The sequence below is a fragment of the Hyperolius riggenbachi genome, chromosome 7 (assembly GCF_040937935.1).
Source record: "Hyperolius riggenbachi isolate aHypRig1 chromosome 7, aHypRig1.pri, whole genome shotgun sequence".
Classification (NCBI taxonomy): Eukaryota; Metazoa; Chordata; class Amphibia; order Anura; family Hyperoliidae; genus Hyperolius; species Hyperolius riggenbachi.
The window spans coordinates 10,179,297-10,195,060 of NC_090652.1; the positions used below are offsets into that span (position 1 = coordinate 10,179,297).

General features: G+C 44.9%; 1 protein-coding gene across 3 annotated transcripts in view; it reads right to left on the reverse strand.

Moving 5' to 3' along the window:
• Window positions 1-15,764, reverse strand: part of LOC137525371 (rho GDP-dissociation inhibitor 1-like) — a 139,294-nt gene that overhangs the window by 50,683 nt on the left and 72,847 nt on the right. The gene's annotated exons all lie outside the window — the stretch shown is intronic.

The following is a 15,764-nucleotide window of genomic DNA, read 5'->3' on the forward strand; positions in this document are numbered from 1 at the left end:
GACTTCCAACAGTCACTAGTAAGAAGGGTTTAGCGTGAAAGTCCATAATATTACAGACATCAGTAGAACTCAAAGATGTGTTATTTATTTTATTATACTGTAAGCAGAGTAGTGCAGAGAAGCTCCGCCTCTGCATTCTCTCGTCTCGTCCCACCCGGCTACTTTTTCATGCCACCCGGCTGGGAAAAATTTCTGGGGAGAACACTGAAATGTACGAATAACTGTGTATAAATGTACAAATAAATAACTATGTCCTCCTGGTGTCCCCAGTGTCCTCCGATGTCCCCCTGAATCCTCCTCCTATCTCCATGTTGCACTGTTCCCCGTGTCTTGCGATGTACCTCTAAGCATCTTCATCCCCCCAGCTCCATGCTGCTGTGTCCCCGATCTTCAGCCTATGGGGAAGAAGTGCAGCAACTTGAGTTTCTCCTGGAGCCGATGATCTGGTAGGCGGGACCATGGCTCTGTTGTTGTGCCAATCACTACACTCGCTGAGTAGCAGCAAGCACAGTGATTGGCCCAATGATGGAGACATAGTCCTGCTTGTGAGACCATCGGCTCCAGTAGAAAACAAGTTGCCATACTTTTCACCTTACTGCAGCTAGGCCTTAAGAGAACCCAAGATGGGTTTGAAGAATATTATCTGCATACAGAGGCTGGATCTGCCTATACAGCCCAGCCTCTGTTGCTATCCTAAACCCCCCTAAGGTCCCCCTGCACTCTGCAATCCCTCATAAATCACAGCCAGGCTGCTGACAAACAGCTTGTCAGAGCTGGCTGTGTTTATCTCTATAGTGTCAGTCTGCTGCTCTCCCCGCCTCCTGCAGAACTCCAGTCCCCGCCTGCAGCCCTTCCCTCCCTGCTGATTGGAGGGAAGGGACGGGGGCAGGGACAGGAGCTGTGCAGGAGGCGGGGGAGCAGCTGAGACTGACACTACAGATGTAAACACAGCCTCACAGCATGGCTGTGATTTATGAGGGATTGCAGAGTGCAGGGGGACCTTAAGGGGGTTTGGGATAGCAACAGAGGCTGGGCTGTAAAGGCAGATCCAGCCTCTGTATGCAGATCACATTCTTTAAACACACCTCGGGTTCTCTAAGGGGTAGGGCTTATATTTCAAGCATGCTTCCCAGTTCTGCAATTATGTCACCGATTACCTACAAGGAAATTAAAAATGCCTAATCAACTAGCCACTCAATAAAATGACCGTGGCCCCACACGACTCAATCCTTGCAATACAGACCAAATTTTACAGTTACCTTTTACCAGTCACCTATGTCCTAGGTTCTCAACGTGCGGTACGCGTACCCCAGGGGGTACTACTGATAGTTCCAGGGGGTACTCTGGCTTGGTATACTTTACCAAGAATAACAAATTTAAGGTGGCTGTACACTTCTAGATTTGCAGCAGATTCGACCAACAGATAGATTCCTGTCAGATATCTGTCAGGTGAAATCTGATGTGTGCCACATGCTAGGAACAGATTTCCAATAGATTTCAGAATGGAAAAAAAAACAAACAAAACAAATAGACAAAATGTATTATTGCACCATTTGATCCAATGCAACTCTACAGGCCATCAATCTGCAGCCAGCAATCCATTGACCTAGATTTTCCATCTGGACCGATCGAGCAAATCGTTCGAAATAGGCCGGAAATCGATCGATTGGCCGATCGATCGTGATTCCTGCTGCTGCATTGATTTCTAGCCGATCAGATCGTTGAATCGGCCGTCGATCGATTGCTGAAATTGACGAGTGTATGGGCTCCTTTAGAGTTTTAGAAAATGATAAATCTTATTTATACAACACCAGATTAGTGTTTTAGCTAATTAAAAGCAATGCTTGGAAATTGGTTAGTATCAATTATGTACTACAATGAAATATACATTTGTCAAGGGGTACTTGTGATAATGTTCACGGTGCTAGGGGGTACTTGATGAGTACACGGCTTAATAAGGGGTACATACCAATAAAATGTTGAGAAACACTGAACTATGTGATCAATTTAACTTAACATGTATTTTACACAATTAGAGAAAACCTTTTTTTTTTTTTTTTTTTTTTTAAACGAAAGCATTGCAATTGTGATGCAGTTTTCATCGGAAGCGTCATGGATGTTGCATTTTCCCTGACCGTAATCCCCCCCCCCCCCCCCCTCCCAAAAAAATTTTGCAGTGTAAAAAAAAAAAAGACAAAACATAGCTGGTTTGGCACCACACACTGAGCAATCGCTAGATTATCCTGACAGGTCGGTTTGTGTTGCCCTATAACAATTCTTTGCACGCGCTGAGCCATCTTGGCGAGCGAGCTGCCGCATATTCAGCTGCTTCGTGTACGGATCCAGAGATAAGTGCCTGAGCCAGGCAGACCGCTCCATCTGAAAGGCGCGGAGATAAGGCCCGCCGCACAGGAAGCGATACAATACCGCAAATCAAAACCAGACAAGATGAATACATTGACGGCAATGAGATGGATGCCAGGGCACCGTGTACAAAGGGATGAAAGAGCAGCCATCGGCTTTCCTGGGGACTTGGCAGAAAACAGAATGTCAGATCTGTAGAGGAAGCCAAATCGCTTCATCTCCCAGAATCCCCCTGTGCTTACGGTACTCCGCTGCTAATAGCACAGCCACACAAAGCGAGGAGGGCACCGGGGTCCCTGCACTCACCAACAACACTACAGTGCTATAGAATACATAATAATAATAATATGGAATGACGTTAGACTATGATAGGATTAGAGTGTGAGCTCTTCTGAGGACAGTCAGTGACATGACTATGTACTCTGTAAAGTGCTGCAGAAAGTGTCAGTGCTATATAAATACATAATAATATGGTAGGACATTAGACTATGACTATGGTAGGATTAGAGTGTGAGCTCCTCTGAGGACAGTCAGTGACATGACTATGTACTTTGCAATGTGCTGCAGAAGATGCTAGTGCTATATAAATACATAATAATAATATGGTAGGGCATTACACTATAATTATGGTAGGATTAGATTGTGAGCTCCTCTGAGGACAGTCAGTGACAGGACTATGTGCTCTGTAATGTGCTGCAGAAGATGTCAGTGCTATATAAATACATAATAATAATATGATAGGACATTAGACTATGACTATGGTAGGGATTAGATCATGAGCTCCCCGGAGGAGAGTCAGTGACATGACAATGTACTCTGTAATGTGCTGCAGAAGATGTCAGTGCTATATAAATACATAATAATAATATGGTAGGACATTAGACTGAGTATGGCAGGATTAGAGTGTGAGCTCCTGTGAGGACAGTCAGTGACATGACTATGGATTCTGTAATGTGCTGCAGAAGGTGTCAGTGCTATATAAATACATAATAATAATATGGTAGGACATTAGACTATGGCTATGGTAGGATTAGAGTGTGAGCTCCTCTGAGGACAGTCAGTGACATGACTAGTACAGATGAAATTGTAGGATAGAGGAAGATAGGAGCCTGCCAGGGAAGGTGTTGTTAAAAGAACAAAGGTCCAAGCACGAAGCCTTGGGGAACACACCAGGTAGGAAGTGGAAGGGGAGGAGTCATCACTGAAAGAGATTTGGAACTAGCAGCTGGAAAAATCAGGAGCAATCCAGGACACTAGGGTTGGGGGTAGGAGATCCCCTGGACCTGACCTCTTCTTTAGACACATAGGAGGAGGGAGAGCTTGCTTTGTGAGTTAGCTCTGCAGAGGTCACTGGCTATCACCGTGACAGCTGTGTCAGTGAACCGTGTGCAGGACCAAAACCAGACGGAAGTGGGTTAAGTAAGGAGATGGAGTTGAGAAGTTCAGGTCTTTAGTAAACAACGATCTGGAGTAGTTTGAGGACATTTGGAAAAATGAGAACTAGGACAGTAGCCAGATAGTAGGAGGAAGCGAGGGGAAGGGGGGGTCCATAGAAATATTTCAGTACTGAAGGACATTTGAATGACTGAAGGCTGAGGGGAAACAGTGAGCAGTCTACCTGGCAATTAGAAAAATAAAAAAAAGTCTAAAAGGAAGGAAAAAAATAGTGTGTTGTGCAATTGTAATGCCAACTTCAAAATAAAGGATTTTCTAACCTTAACTGAGAGGGATATGGATGTTTCCTTTTAAACAATACCAGTTGCCTGGCAGCCCTGCTGATCTCTTTGGCTGCAGTAGTGTCTGAATCACACACCTGAAACAAGCATGCAGCTAATCCAGTCTGACTTCAGTCAGAGCACCTGATCTGCATGCTTGTTCAGGGGCTGTGGCTAAAAGTATTAGAGACACAAGATCAGCAGGAGAGTCGGGCAACTGGTATTATTTTAAAAGGAAAAATCCATATCCTTCTCAGTTTAGGTTCCCTTTAACCCTCCTGGCGGTATGAAAAATTCCGCCAGGAGGCAGCGCAGCAGTTGTTTTTTGTTTTTGTTTTTTTTAAATCATGTAGCGAGCCCAGGGCAATCATGTAGCGAGCCCAGCCTCAGCGGCATCCCCCCACCCGCTTCGATTGCCTTTGGCGATTTCCGATCAGGAAATCCCGTTCAAACAACGGGATTTCCTGGAGGGCTTCCCCCGTCGCCATGGCGACGGGGCAGGATGACGTCACCGACGTCAGGACGTCATTGGGAGTCCCGATCTACCCCTCGGCGCTGCCTGGCACTGATTGTCCAGGCAGCGCACGGGGTCTGGGGGGGCGCGCCGGATAGCAGCGATCGGGCGCGGGGCTGCGGCGATCGGTGTGCTGGTGCAGCTAGCAAAGTGCTAGCTGCGTCCAGCAAAAAAAAAAATAAAAAAAAAAATTAAGAAAATCGGCCAAGCAGGGCCTGAGAAAACCTCCTGCGCGGATTACCCCGAACTACGTTCGGGGTTACCGCCAGGAAGGTTAAACCTGTCTCTTAAGCTGAGTACACACGTACGATAACGATCGTTTGAAAACGAACGATAACGACAATCGGACCGATAATCGTGCGTTCCAAATTTTCCAACAATCGTTTTTCTGGACGATAACGACCGTTATCGTTCAATCCGCCCAATCCAACCCGGCGGATTTTTTCGAAAGATAATCGTTCAATCGTTGCAGTGTGTACAAAGATCGTCCGATAATGATTATCTGTGGAGTAGTACGCATGTTCTTATTGCCTGTCATAACGTCACTTCTGTTTGCACACGCATTTTTTTTTATCGTTCGTCGTTCAGTACTTTATACTTATATCGTTCATGTGTGTACACAATCGTTCATTACGATCGATCTTTTCGGTCTAATTTGAATATCGTGTAAACGTCACGAATCGTTCGTATCGAACGATTTTTATCGGACGTGTATACAAACCTTTAGTGACCCCTCTGGGAGGGTGTGTCAGGTGTCCGGGGAGGGAAGATGGTCTTCTAAGCCCCAAATCAGGAAGTTTTCATATGAACTTAATAGAAAGGGATTTTAAAATTAATATTTCACAAAACTATTAGAGGAACTGTAGTGAAAAAAAAAACGTTATTACTAAAATTGCTAATTTTTAAAATTTTTTATAATATTCATCTAAAATATTTAGTCAGTGTTTGCCCAGTGTAAAATCTTTCCTCTCCCTGATTTACATTCTGAAATGTATCAGAGGTAATGACATCTTTAGTCCTGTCAGGTCAGTTCTGCAGAATGTTTGTTTCTGAGAACTCAGAGGTGGAAAATAAGGATTTCCCAGAATGCTCTGGAAGGAGGAGAACTCTTCATAGCTTACTAGCCTAGGCTGTGACATCACTTGGAGGGTGGGGCTACATACCAATATACAGCAATATATAGATATAGGAAGTGTTTCTGATGCTATTCAGTGGGTATCCTGAATAACTTTTGCTATATATCACGACAGGGTCTCGTTATAGCATTTTTCTGTAAAATAAAAAAAGTTAAATCCTCAAAAATCACTAGCTGCCTGTTAACAGGTGCTGTGGGTGCTCCAGGGTGACATTGTGGGTGGGCATGATAAGTGCAGCGGGCGGGGACGAGGGTGGGAGACGCATTTAGGGGTGGAGCTCTTGCTATACTAAGTAACAGAGCTCTAAGCATAAATAATCTTGTGCAGCAATACAAGTAGACCAGCGCCATGTACAGGCCAGAAGGAAGAACACCACATTCCCCCTCTTATTACAAAAGCTTCTTTAACCTCTTGAGGACCATGGTGTTAAACCCCCCAAGTGACCAGGCTATTTTTTGTTTAATTGGCCACTGCAGCTTTAAGGCCAAGCTGCAGGGCCGTACAACTCTGCACACAAGTTAATCTCCCCCCCCCCCTTCCTTTTCTCCCCGCCAACAGAGCTCTCTGTTGGTGGGGTCTGATCGTCCCCCCTGTGTTTATTTTTTTTTTTTTATAAATATTTGTGTTTTTTTGAATATTTTGTACTATTGTTTTTTTTAATTTTTTAATTTTTTAAACTAGATCCCCTCCCTCCCCCCAGCCGGCCAATCACGGTGATCGGCTGTCATAGGCTTCTGCCTATGAGAGCCGATCGCTCTCTTGTCCCCCAGGGGGACAGCCGTGTCACACGGCTGTCCCCAGTACAGTGCTGCTGCTGATCCCAGCGCTGTACATGTAAATACACGGCGGTTTCGCCGTGTAACAGTCTTCCGCTCAGAGACTGAAGGCGGAGCTCAGCTCCGCCCACCAAGCAGGAGATGCGCGCCCAGCCTGCGCGCGATCTCCTGCTAAACAGAGCCCCAGGACTTTACGCCAATTGGCGTTAGGCGGTCCTGGGGCTGCCGCCGCGGCCACGCCCATTGGCGTGACGTGGTCGGCAAAAGGTTAAAGGGAACCTAAACTGAGAAGGATATGGATTTTTCCTTTTTCAAAATACCAGTTGCCTGACTCTCCTGCTGATCCTGTGTCTCTAATACTTTTAGCCACAGCCCCTCAACAAGCATGCACATCAGGTGCTCTGACTGAAGTCAGACTGGATTAGCTGCATGCTTGTTTCAGGTGTATGATTCAGCCACTACTGCAGCCAAATAGATCAGCAGGACTGCCAGGCAACTGGTATTGTTTTAAAGGAAACATCCATATCTCTCTCAGTTTCGGTTCCCTTTAAACAAAGGTCAAGTATGTTAATATCAAATTATCACACAAAGCAATACTATGCAAGTTAACTACATCACATACTCCATTGTCCACACAGATGGTATTCTGACTCTTTCAGTATGTCTGGTTAGTTCTGTTTCCGGTTATTTAGTTTGGTTATCATCAGTTGGAATTTGACTATGTCCTTCATCAAATAAAACATCTAACAAGTCCCGCCTGACAGGTACAAGACGACTGGCAGTTCCTATATGTCCATCAGACAGGTCATAGGTTCAATGTCCTTGTTGCCTTGTCACTCTAAGCGGATTAGAAAATTTGTTTTGTCCCTGTTTCAGTATTCCAGGTCTCAAAACTCTAACTATAGATACAGGCCGAAAGTGGACTTCTCTAGCACTGCGTGTACAATCAGTTTATGCCTTACATTTATCTTGTTGCACTTTACCAGGCTTCACAACTGATGATTTTAGAGGCACTCAACGTTGTGGAAATTGTCTGTCAGTGACATGAAGTTTAGCATAACAGGAACCAACAACCCACAACAGTCTAGATAATCTTATACAGCAATACAAGTAGAACAGTGCCATCTACAGGCGAGATATATGGACACCACAACTTCCCCAAGACTTCTTCGGGACATTGTAGCTTTAATATGAAAGCTGGAAATTGCACAGACAAGTAATGAGAAACTGCGATAGGTGAGGTTTCTAAATCTTCTCCAATCTACAAAAACAGAGTTTTAATGATTGCTGTCTTTGTCACTCTTGGATACATTCCTTCACTTCCTGTTTGGGCAGGAAATAATGGAAGTTCTCACCGATGGACACTGGGTGGCAATAAAATCCAAGAGATTGTTACCTTTTACACACTAACCAAATCTCTAGTATTGAAAAGAACCCGAGAATAAAGGACACCTGAGAGGTATATGGAAGCTGCCATATTTATTGCCTTTCAAGCAATACCAGTTGTCTGGCTATACTGCTAATTCTCTGTGCAAAAAAATGACTTTTCTCCTATGTTGCTGTCACTTACAGTAGGTAGGAGAAATCTGACAGAAGTGACAGGTTTTGGACTTTTGGACTAGCCCATCTCTTCATAGGGGATTCTCAGGGATTTATTTTTTTTCCCATTGGCGTGACGTGGTCGGCAAAAGGTTAAAGGGAACCTAAACTGAGAAGGATATGGATTTTTCCTTTTTCAAAATACCAGTTGCCTGACTCTCCTGCTGATCCTGTGTCTCTAATACTTTTAGCCACAGCCCCTCAACAAGCATGCACATCAGGTGCTCTGACTGAAGTCAGACTGGATTAGCTGCATGCTTGTTTCAGGTGTGTGATTCAGCCACTACTGCAGCCAAATAGATCAGCAGGACTGCCAGGCAACTGGTATTGTTTTAAAGGAAACATCCATATCTCTCTCAGTTTCGGTTCCCTTTAAACAAAGGTCAAGTATGTTAATATCAAATTATCACACAAAGCAATACTATGCAAGTTAACTACATCACATACTCCATTGTCCACACAGATGGTATTCTGACTCTTTCAGTATGTCTGGTTAGTTCTGTTTCCGGTTATTTAGTTTGGTTATCATCAGTTGGAATTTGACTATGTCCTTCATCAAATAAAACATCTAACAAGTCCCGCCTGACAGGTACAAGACGACTGGCAGTTCCTATATGTCCATCAGACAGGTCATAGGTTCAATGTCCTTGTTGCCTTGTCACTCTAAGCGGATTAGAAAATTTGTTTTGTCCCTGTTTCAGTATTCCAGGTCTCAAAACTCTAACTAGAGATACAGGCCGAAAGTGGACTTCTCTAGCACTGCGTGTACAATCAGTTTATGCCTTACATTTATCTTGTTGCACTTTACCAGGCTTCACAACTGATGATTTTAGAGGCACTCAACGTTGTGGAAATTGTCTGTCAGTGACATGAAGTTTAGCATAACAGGAACCAACAACCCACAACAGTCTAGATAATCTTATACAGCAATACAAGTAGAACAGTGCCATCTACAGGCGAGATATATGGACACCACAACTTCCCCAAGACTTCTTCGGGACATTGTAGCTTTAATATGAAAGCTGGAAATTGCACAGACAAGTAATGAGAAACTGCGATAGGTGAGGTTTCTAAATCTTCTCCAATCTACAAAAACAGAGTTTTAATGATTGCTGTCTTTGTCACTCTTGGATACATTCCTTCACTTCCTGTTTGGGCAGGAAATAATGGAAGTTCTCACCGATGGACACTGGGTGGCAATAAAATCCAAGAGATTGTTACCTTTTACACACTAACCAAATCTCTAGTATTGAAAAGAACCCGAGAATAAAGGACACCTGAGAGGTATATGGAAGCTGCCATATTTATTGCCTTTCAAGCAATACCAGTTGTCTGGCTATACTGCTAATTCTCTGTGCAAAAAAATGACTTTTCTCCTATGTTGCTGTCACTTACAGTAGGTAGGAGAAATCTGACAGAAGTGACAGGTTTTGGACTTTTGGACTAGCCCATCTCTTCATAGGGGATTCTCAGGGATTTATTTTTTTTCAGAAGCACTCAGAACTAGCACTTAGTGAATGGCAGTTGCTCTGTCCAACTGCCAAAAACCTGTAGCGAGCAGGGAAGCTGGCCAGCATCATTGTTTAAATCCTTTTTAGGGAATAGCTTAAAGGACTTACGAGCCCAAATCAGTAAAAAAAGGTCTGTACCTGGATGAATTTAGAAGGCATGGAAGACGCCATCCGTGCAGCTCCCCCCGGCCGGACCCCGACCCCACAGCCCGGGTCGGGCTCTCCTGCCTCCTAAAATATGGCCGCCGGGGGAGGCCGCGGCTCAGCAGTCCGCACCGACGCGAGTGCGGCTGCGAAGCTCTAGGGCCTCCCTCCCCGATCCACGCTACGTAGCGTGGATCAGGAAGGGTGGCCCTAGAGCTTCGCAGCCGCAGCTCTAGGGCCTCCCCCCCTCCGATCCATGCACAGGAGACAGCCTGCAGCGTGGATCGGGGGGAGGCCCTAGAGATGCGCAGCCACACTTACGTCTATGCTGACTGTGCCAACCTCCGGCGGCCATATTAGGAGAGCCCGACCCGGGCTGTGGGGTCGGGAGCGGCACAGGGGGCGATTGCACTGCGGAGACCCGGCGGAACAGCACGGGGGGCCACAGATGGCGCCCTTTGTGCATTTAAACAGGATGCAGGTACTTCACTTTTTTTATTTTGGCCTCGTAAGTCCTTTAAGCAAACCAAAGAATTTATACTTACCTGTGGCCCCCTGTACTTTGTGGGTTACCTCCACTCCTCTTCTGTCCAGTCGGAGCAAGTCATGGATTACCACACATGCCTGGCCCTGGCTGTGTGCCTCCGTGGTCGCGCTCCCGTTGTCAAGGGCATTTTGCGCCTGCGCAGCTGCAAGCCATACCTAGCTGCGCAGGCACAGAACGCTCTCAGCTACGGGACAGCAACAGAGTTTGCATGCTGCTAGCGCCGCGCATGTGCAGTAATTCCTGACCACTGGGGCCAAGTGCAGGAAAGCTGAGGGGCCCAGGAGGATGGCGAAGGGGACCACAGCCTACAGGGGGCTGGAGGAAGACCCAGGTAAGTATTAATCCTTATGTTGTCTTGATCACAGGTTCTCTTTAAGGTGCCCATTAACGGTACAATATTTTCCTCAGATGCGATCATTTGATCAGATTTTTACAATTGAATTGTACAGAAAATCAGTGTTTGTGGAGAAGATGGACATGATTAAGTCTATGATCAATCGGAATACAGAATTTTGTCAAGCCACACGTTGGAATTTACGTTCGTATCTGCAGAGAGAAAGCGTCCAATCGATCAGTTTATGTGAACAATCGATAATCGCCTTCCAATTACCATCCAACAAATCTGATGAAATGATCACATCTGAGGAAAATATTGTACAGTTAACGGGCACCATTACTTAATCAGTCCCCAACCTGCTGATACAGAAATAAGACGTCCCGCTCTGGGCAGATACCTTTTCCAGGGAGATGGGAGTTTGTGGAAAGTCTGTAGTCAAAACGCTGCACTGTTGTCATGGTAGAAAAGTAAAAAACCTTCACCTTCCTGTCCGTTTCACAAAGTCATAGCTGGTGGCCAATTTCTACACAAGTCACTGTAAGTGATACACTTTAGTGGTTATAAAGCATTATTCTAACAAAACTACAAAACCATTAGGCCTGATTAAAGTGGACCTGAACTCTTGCACGGGACAGAAGGGAAAACAGAGAGAAATGCACTCTGTATGTATTCAGAGAGTTTAGCCCGTCTTATTCCCCCTCACCTGTGACTAATCACAAGTTGTAATTTCATCTCAGCTGTGTCAGCTGACTGCCATGGCAGAGTTAATTAGTAAACACAGCATGTTAAAGTGTAACTGTCTTTCATAAAATAAAAAAATTCTTTATTTTTATCTGGTAAACAAGTAATAAGGATGCTAACCAGGCAATCCAAAAGTTACAATCACTATTACGTTTCTTGCTGAACAATAATTCCCCAGTTTACCTGACTCTTATTTGGTACATTGCCGCACAAAGGAAGTTGCAGTGCATACTGGGTTGTCCTTTTTTTGCTTCTCTACTTCCCCTCAGAGGTAAATAATGCAGCCTGATTGGCTGAAGCCTCTTTCCCTCCTGTGTTCCCCTCCCACACCGCTCTCTGATTGGCCAATATTTCTCATGCTGAGACAATGCACTTTCTACAGTAAAGGGTGGGCAATGCATACACAATCAGGCAGAGGAGAGAAAGGGAGGAAATTACATCGGGATTGGCACAGTTAAAATAGGAAATGCTAACAATCTTTTTTTTTACTGTAGAAAAATCACTAAAATTAAACCGTGGACAGTGCAATACATATGTTATGTAAATAGAGCCAGTATTTCTCTAAATATGTGTTTTTTTTTTCCTGAGAGAGTATGGCCAACCGCTCCTCTTTAGGTCTGCTTCCATAAAAGCAGAAAGTAGAGAACTGTAATTTGATCACTCCACTGTGTCAGCTAGCTGACATGGCAGAGCAGCTAATTTGTACACAGGATGTTAACCCTATGCCTGCTTCCATGAAAGCAGGAAGTAGACATTGCGGATTTAGTACAGGATTAGTATCGGCTGTAACAAAGAAATGTTTTTTCTTTAAAGGTCATTATGCTGATGCTTATCTTTTAGTGCAGAGAGAAAGTACGCTTTAACGCCATGTTCATTTTTGGGTGGGTTTTCTGCAATGTATCACTACAAGCAACAGTCTGTGCTAGTTGATGGGCTCATTCACATTGGAGTTTCTCCATCTGCAGGGGGGGGGGGGGGGGGGGACGCTTTTTTTTCCTGCACACCCTTCTGCATCGTTGTATAAGAATCCATCATTGGTGGACAAGCATTCTAACGCATGCAAACAAACATGTACTCCTGTAAGAGTGTGTAGAAAAACGCATGCGCACACGAGTCGAAGAGTGAACAAGGCCTGAAGCTGAACTCCCTGATTGCGTAGTAACATGGCGCCACAAGCCTTCAATGAGGGCGTGCCTGAGGCCGGGCTTTAGAAGTGCCACATCCCCACCAAAACTCGTCATTACGCTGACACAACACCGCCGACCTGCAGTTTCTGTTATGCTGTAATACCCTGGGAGAGAGTGCCCTATTTAAAGTCTACCCGAGGTGAGAGCAATATCGAGGCTGCCATATTTATTTCCTTTTAAACAATACCAGTTGCCTGGCTGTCCGGCTGATCTTTCTAGTCAATAGTGTCTGAATAACACACCTGACCAGGTGAAGTTAAAAGTGTAGAGGTACTGCTCCTGCTTCCCATGCACAAGTTTGTGGGTTCGACTCCTGGACCCAACCTCCAGAATCACACACCTGAAACAAGCATGCAGCAAATCTTGTCAGATTTGTGTCAGAAACACCTAATCTGCATACTTTTTTGGGGTCTATGGCTAAAAGTATTAGAGGCAGTGGATCGGCAGCACAGCCAGGCAATCTGCATTGTTTAACAGGAAATATGGCAATTTCCATATCCCTCATCTTGGGTTCCCTTTAAGCAATGACAGCCATGCTGTAAGGGTTTGTAAAAACAAAACAGAGGACACCAAAAGCCCAACAGTGCAATATTGTCTGGTAAGCTCAATATATAATGTAATGTCAAAGGTTCTTATACTCACATAAGGTGGGTTACCATCAGGCAACCACTAGAGATGTCCCGAACGGTTCCCAGAGAACTTCGGTGGTTCGCGTTCGCCTGCCAAAGGCGAACTTTCCCGGAAGTTCGATTCGCCCCATAATGCTCTATTGAGCAAAACTTTGACCCTCTACATCACAGTCAGCAGGCACATTGTTGCCAATCAGACTGCACTCACTGCTGGAGCCCCCCCCCCCCCCCCTTATACAAGGCAAGGTCCTTGAGCCATTTGACTCACTCGTCTGTCTATACAAATTAGTTAAGGGACAGCTGCTACACACACTTTGCTAGGGAGAGTTTAATTAGCCTCTTGTAGGCTTCTCCTCCCTCCTCCTATCCTTCTACCTATTTCCTCCTACCGGAGGGAGGAGGGTCTCATCTGCCAGGGAATTCCAGTATTTAAAAGGAAAGCTTACATACCGTGGCTGGAAATTGAACCCAGGTCTCAGTGTATGGTAGGTAACTAACATATCCATTATACCACCAACACTACTAGCTGAAGCTAGCCTAGCATGTACCATTTATGCTTAATCCAAAAGAAAAACTAGACAAGACAAATAACATTTATATCACGCTTTTCTCCTGGCAGACTCAAAGCGCCAGAGCTGTAGCCACTAGGGCACGCTCTATAGGCAGTAGCGGTGTTAGGAAGACTTGCCTAACGTCTCCTACTGAATAGGTGCTGGCTTACTGAGCAGACAGCACCGAGATTAGAACCCCGGTCTCCCGTGTCAGAGCCCTTAACCATTACACCATCCAGCCACTGCTTAAGGATATGTAGCCAGGCATGGCCTTGCCTTTTGTGTTCAACAGTTGTCCAAAGAGAACCTCTTGGATTGAGCATAAATGGTACATGCTAGGCTAGTTTCAGCTAGTAGTGTTGGTGGTATAATGGATATGTTAGTTACCTACCACACACTGAGACCTGGGTTCAATTCCCAGCCACGGTATGTAAGCTGGCTTTTGAAATACTAGAATTCCCTGGCAGATGAGACCCTCCTCCCTCCGGTAGGAGGGAATAGGTAGAAGGATAGGAGGCTGGAGGGAGGTCCTCCAGGTATTAGAACCCTTGAAACATGTTTTCTATCATTTTTCCAGCCAGTAGAAATGTTTCTAAATTTTGAAGTTCGCCTCCCCATTGAAATCTATTGCGGTTCACGAACTTTTTCGCTAACCGAACTTTCCGCGGAGGTTTGCGAACCGAAAATCGGAGGTTCGCAACATCACTAGCAACCACTTGACAGGCAGGTGCGGAGTATTAGTACCTGACCCCACTCAGGTATAAAAGACGCTCTCTGTAGATAGGAAAATGGGGAAAGAACCCCTCCACCAGGGATGGACTTATGCTGGATACACACGTTGCGTTTCCGCGTTCGATGCGGCGTTCGATTCGCGTCGATTCGATTATTTCCGAGCGCATTTCGATTATTTTTAGGTCGAATGCCATGTAAAGTATGGCAAATCGACCTAACGATCCATCGACCCGCGAATCGGACATGTCGGAAGTAATCGAATCGACGCGAAGCGAACGCTGCATCGACGCGGAAACGCAACGTGTGTATCCAGCATTAATCGTGCTGTAATATGTACGAACAGAGGCGCCAAGCAGAGTAAAACAATGTTCTAAAAATGATAAGAGGGAAGTCGAGGTGGACTTACCTCCCTCTGGTAGTGGACATATACTCAAATGCAGAGTAAAAAAATATACAATTTATTCACAGCTCCATAAAATCGCAACACGTTTCGCGGTCAACAGTCCCGCTTCATCACAGAGGCGCTCACACGCTTTATGGACCTGAACCAGTTTTATATGCTCCTGTACTGCCTGATGAAGCTGGACTGTTGACCGCGAAACGCGTTGCGATTTTATGGAGCTGTGAATAAATTGTATATTTTTTACTCTGCATTTGAGTATATGTCCACTACCAGAGGGAGGTAAGTCCACCTCGACTTCCCTCTTATTTTTAGAACATTGTTTTACTCTGCTTGGCGCCTCTGTTCGTACATATTACGGCACATACTGTAAGGGTTAAAATATTTGTTAATTTGCTTAGCAACATAAAGGAGAATTGTAATAATTATCATAAACCCTAATAAAAAAAATAAAGAATCAGAAGAGGCAATTATGATGCAGTACCCCTGACTGACAGCAGACGGCGCCCTCTCTGTAATAGGGGCATGTGTATTTATACCCTGTATGCATCTGGCAAAGTAGTAATAATGCAATAATAATAAATCACTGAGTTTTGCACAGAAAAGCTACAAGCAAGTCTTGTCAGCAGTCAGCTGGGAATTTACATCAAAGACCATTACATCACTTTCTCACGAGTCCCTGTACTCTGTGATAACTGCCAGAACTACACAATCCAGGCAGATAATAAAGGGGAAAAAACAGCAAAAATCTAACAACAACATATTCATTGATTTTATTTTTTTTAATTTTAGCTGAAATGCAACAAAGCAGCGTTATTGGGAGGGTTCAGCAGCGCTCGTCTGTACGGCAGCCAACACCTGTCACCAAGCCATCGCAAAGG